Raw genomic sequence first — 5,605 nt, forward strand, 5'->3', positions numbered from 1 at the left:
TAGAATGACACTCATTTTTAATTTTTTGATAGAAATCCGAAATCTAATTTTTTTGATAACTGAAATCAATCCAATTGAAATAGAGAATTTAAATAGATATAGTATAAAGGAGACTAGTTTGATATATAAAAAAGAATTGTATACATTACATTAGATAAAAAAAGATAATTTTGTTAATGCTTTTTTTTTATGTATACATCATTGAATTAAAATCAATGCCATACCAAAATACGTGTATTTGTTTAACCTATGTATCTATCTATAGATAGATACATATGCTAAATAGAAAACAAAATTAGATTAACGAATTTTCACACGCGGATACATATGTATCCTTACTATACTGAAACGGCTTCCATTATGGGTATTAAACCAATAACGATTTATACAAGCTAAATCTTCTAATCGATATTTTGGCCAAAGAAAAATTTTGAAATTCATTAGTTTTTTTTTCTCTTTCTCATTTCTTTTTTTAGTCAAAACTTTAAAACAATTTTGGACTTTATTTTCATTATAAAATATTGTGTTTCTATGCATACTATTTATATTATTTGGATCTAAACAAATTCTAATTCTCAACTCTCTACGACGTCTAGCAGATAAAATGTTTTCAGGAACAAGTAAATTAAATTTCTCGTTTTCTTTGTTTTCTGTTATCTTTTGATCTTTTGTTCTTGTAATGTATTTATCAAAAAATTTCTTATTAACATGAATTTTTTCTGAGTATTTTTTATAAATTTTGCGTTTATTCTTATGAATTAATGAAAAACCCATCATTTTATACTTAAAAAATTGTTTATTATTTTTTCTAGACAGGCGAACTGGTTCGATAACAAATAGTTCTTTTTTCCTAAATTTATTATTTTTCTTTTTCCTTAAGCCTGAAAGAGTTAAATTCGTCTGTTTTTGAATCATCATAATATCTAGACCTAGTTCTCCTCTTTGAATAGAGGCTATAGTAATTTTTCTTAAATTTGTCAATCTAATAAGGAGACAATATACTTTTACATTGTTAAATATTTTTTGACCTAAGAAATTTTTCCAGTTTAAATGGAAATTCAAAAAATTTCTTACTAAGAATTGAAGTTCTGCCTCCATATTGTTCTTGGGTTTTTTTTTCGATGTTCTAAAAACATCTATTTTTTTTTTCTTTCTAGTAATATTCTTTTCACTAACATTTTTATTTCCTTTAGAATGTAAAAAAAGAGAATGTAAATAAAGTAATTTTATTGGTATAATTTGCGAGTTACCCCTAAATGTATTATAAAATATCACAAATTTGGAAAAGAACCAAAATTCCGGATTGCATATGGAACGATTTAGTATTTTTCTATTGATTCCCGTCCAATCCAAATATTTTCTATCCGGATTTATAATAATAGTATCTTCTGCTATATAATTCTTGATAAAAATATTACTTATTCTATCAAATAAGTCTTTTTTATATGTATTGTAATTAGAAGAAATCATTGTGTTTTTATTTGATTGAAATAGGGATCTATATCGATAAATATATGAGTCTTTCTTATTTGCATAATTCATAAAATTATAGGATAAAAGATCGTATTTATATTGTTTTCTAATTTTTTTTTTTAATGGGATTCCTTGTTGTTCTTTGTAAAGAATTAATGGGCTTTTTCCATATGAATCCCATTTGGTTAAATTTTTATTTTGAGTTACACCACATTTAGTGATTCTATTTCTCCATTTTTGTGATACTAATTTTGACCAGCTACTGTTAGATAAGTTATATTGATAATAATTATTCTTTAACCAATTTGTCCATTGATTTAGTTCAGAATTGAGCAGGTTATTTTGTTTTCTTTTAGAATGAACTATTCCTTGTGCTCCAAAAAAAGAATCCTTTATTTCATTTTTCAGAAAAAAAAAATTTTTATTATATTGAAAAAGAAGTCTTAACTTATATATGTTTATGTTAATAATTCGGGTTTGTAACAAATTTAAAAATACATATGGTTGTGACAAAAAGGAGACATCAAAATAATTATGTGAATTCGCATTCTTATTCTTATTATTAAAATATTTGTGTAATTTTAAAAGAAAGGGAATTATACTTTGATTTGTTTTATAACTTCTTTCTGTATTTGGTTCATTATCGTAAAGCCATTTATTTAAAAATTTTTTTGTTGATTCAAGAAAAAGTTGTAGCTGGATTTTCGGAATACAAATGATATATAGAAAGATATCTATGTATATTTTTTTCATCAAAAATTGAAAAAAAGAATGTGATTTTTTAGTTAAGCTAATATTTCTTCTTTGGAATATCTGCAAAATTTTTTTTTCGAATTCTATCCTTTTACTATCATAAATTTTTTTCTTCGAATGAATATTTGTCTCGGGAATTCCAAGTCCTCTTTTCTTTTCTTCTTTTTTCATTTTTTCTATTTTTTTAATAACTACTTTTCTCTTAGTATTGAGATCCTTTATAGATTTTTTTTTCAATGAAAAATTTGTCGACTTTATCGATTGAATTGAAATGGTTGCTTCAGAAATCATTGAATTATTCTTCCAAATTGTTGAATATTTTTTGTTTTCGCTCAATTCATCGAGTTTTGGGGGTTTCCTTTTAATAAAAAAATATTTTAAATTTAAAAATTCTTGTTTTTTTTTCGTGAGGAATACTATACTTTTTCTAATAATTTCAAGAATACTTTGGATGATCCCTTTTGCTTTTTCTATTACGATATTTAGAAACAGTTTGAATTTTTCACTTAAAACTTTTAGAACTAGAAAAGTGAAAAATTCAAATTTTTTCTTTTTTTTTTTTAGTTCTTTTAAAATGGGGTCGAAAAAGGAAAGTGGATTTTTCGTGGAACTAGAAAAAGGCAATTCAACTTCCATCCCCCAAACTGTTAAAAAACAAAAGTTCTTTTTTTTCTTTGAATTTTTTTTGTTTTCATTACATCGTATTTTAGATTTATGCCAAGGTTTTAGACGAAAAGGAAATAATATTTTTATCTGAATCCCATCTGTTAGCCATTTTTGCGGAAACTCTCTTTCGGATAATTGAACGCCGTTATACGTGCATTTAATATATATTTCTCTCTTCCAATCCATATAATCTTCAGACCATTCTGGAATTTGAAAAAATAGTATACGAATTGTATTTTTAATTATTATAAATGAAGGTAATAGAATATATTTCCTAATAAAGCATTGGGTTATTAATAAAACACCTCTTATTACTTGAGCAAATATAATGCTATCCCAGGCTTCTGCTATTTCTATACGTTTTCTTTCTGCATTTTCCTTTTTTGCTTCCTCCTCTTTTTTTTTCGGACTTTTTTTTGTTTTTTCCTCTATAGAACCTAAAATTTGAAATTCTGTCTTTTTACGAATCCAAATATTTAACATAAAAAATCTTTTCATTGATTTTAAACTATGAAAAGAAAAGAATATTGATTTTTCAATTTTATCCAAAAAAAGCGGCGAATGCACCCTTTTTTGAAAAAATTTCCAAGTAACTGTTTTCCGTCTTTGAGCACGGATAGATCCTTTGATTATGTCTCTTCGAAAATCCGATTGTTGGGAATAACGTCTTAAAGCCAATTCGTTTTTTTGTTCATTATTTTCAGTATCTCCACGATCACGATAAGTCTTGTATTTTTTAAAAAATTTATCTTTATTAGTCAAAATGACTACACGTTTGCCTTTTCTAGAACGAATTTGAGAATTATCTGCTTCAATTTTTCCACCTAGTTGTTCTAATTCGTCCATCAATTTGTATGACCACCGAGGTACTTTTTTACAGATTTCGTTTCTTTTAATAGACTTAGTGTTCTTTCGATTTACTTTTCTTTTTTCGTTCAAATCAGTTGTAATTGCATCAAATAATATTTTGATTATTTGTTTTTTTTCTGCGTCATAATTATAATTCATTTTTACTTGTTCAGGTTCTGTAAATAAATAAGGTACGTGCGAATTTAAGCTTGACACTAATGAAAATTGACTGATTAGATTAAAAAGAAATGTAGTTACTAATAATTTTTTATCAAATGTTTTTCTATTTTCCTCTAATTTTGGAGAATTACTATTATTCTTTTTAGAAATCTTATTATAAAGAAAGATATCTTGAATTTTATTTATAAAAATGTTATTTTTTTTGTAAGTTTTTTCATGTTGGATTGAGGTTGAAAAACCGTTTTTTATTTGTCCACGGAAGGGTCCGTTTAACAAAGGATCTTTTCTTTTAGTTAAATATTTTTTTTTAGTTTCATCATCACAAAATCGAATTCTATTTTCGAATATATCGAGAGAAATCAATTTCTTATCTATCAGTTTTGTGCGATTTATAAATTCATTGCTCAATTTGTTTATTTTTTCTTCATTCCTATAGTACGAATCATTATACAAATCATCAGAGGAAATTTTCTTTTTTGTGAAGAAATCTATTTTTGTTTCCATCAGTTTTTCAAAACTTGATAAATTTTGTGGATACGTAAAAGATATTTTTTCTCTTCCATCACGTTGATATGTATGAAAAAAAAATTCTGAAATTTCATTTTTTACCATGTTTTCAAATTCATTATTTTTTATATATCGAAATGGACGCTTCCATCGTTTATAATTGAAAAGAATATTTATAAGAGGTTTTTGTAACATATCTTTATCTTTTTTTTTTCCTTTTTTAGAAATTTCATTGCTTTGTTTACTTTCTAATACTAATAGTTTTTTATTAAAAAAGGGGAGAGGTGTTCTTCCTAAATAATATAAACAGGTAACAAATAAGAAAACAGCAAAGATTTTAAACATATAATTTCTAAATTCTGACAGAATGTCTTTTTTTGATTGAATACGGACATTAGATTTAATCCAATTATTTTGCTGTATGCAGATTAATAAAAATTCAATCCATTTTATAAAAAAAGTATGACCTATTATCCAACCAATAAAACTACTTGTTAAAAATAGCAATTTATTGTTACATCGAAACAAATAAATATTGATGAATCTCATGAATATGGAACTCGGTAAGAAAAGGGGATTTAAAAATTGAAAAAGAAGATTCTGAAAGAATCTTCTTTGAATACTAAAATTACGTATTGAATTTGGATTCTTGTATCCATAATTCAAAAAGTTTTTTTGACTATTGCCGAAGAACTGAAATAAAAGATAGGGTATAGCTATGACAGTTATTGTATGGGGTCTACCCAATGCTAAATGCAAAGGCGCATAATAGATAGACATGAACATTATGAGCTGTCCCGTAATAAACCCAGTTGTTGCTGCTATTTTCTTCTCGGTTCCTTCTTCCACAAGTCTAGCTCGAAGAAGGAAGAGATAAGAGGGCCCTATGGAAAATGTGGTCATAAATCCATAATAGAGTCCGACCACAACTATCGAATTCATTATCTTCATGCATAAGAATACTAGATTCTCCAGTATAAAAGATTGAAAAATCATCTCAAACCTCTCTTTTTCTTTTCTATTGCAATTTTTGGATTATTATATAACGATTTTTCAATTTTCAATTTTGCATAATTTTCCATTTATAGAAATAGATAGACTAGAAATAGAAACGACATCTCTTATCTCAATAACACCAAAGATAGGGAGGGATATTAAATGAATGGAATTAGTTTAT

The sequence above is a fragment of the Vigna unguiculata genome, unplaced genomic scaffold (genome assembly GCF_004118075.2).
Source record: "Vigna unguiculata cultivar IT97K-499-35 unplaced genomic scaffold, ASM411807v1 contig_3, whole genome shotgun sequence".
Taxonomy (NCBI): domain Eukaryota; kingdom Viridiplantae; phylum Streptophyta; class Magnoliopsida; order Fabales; family Fabaceae; genus Vigna; species Vigna unguiculata.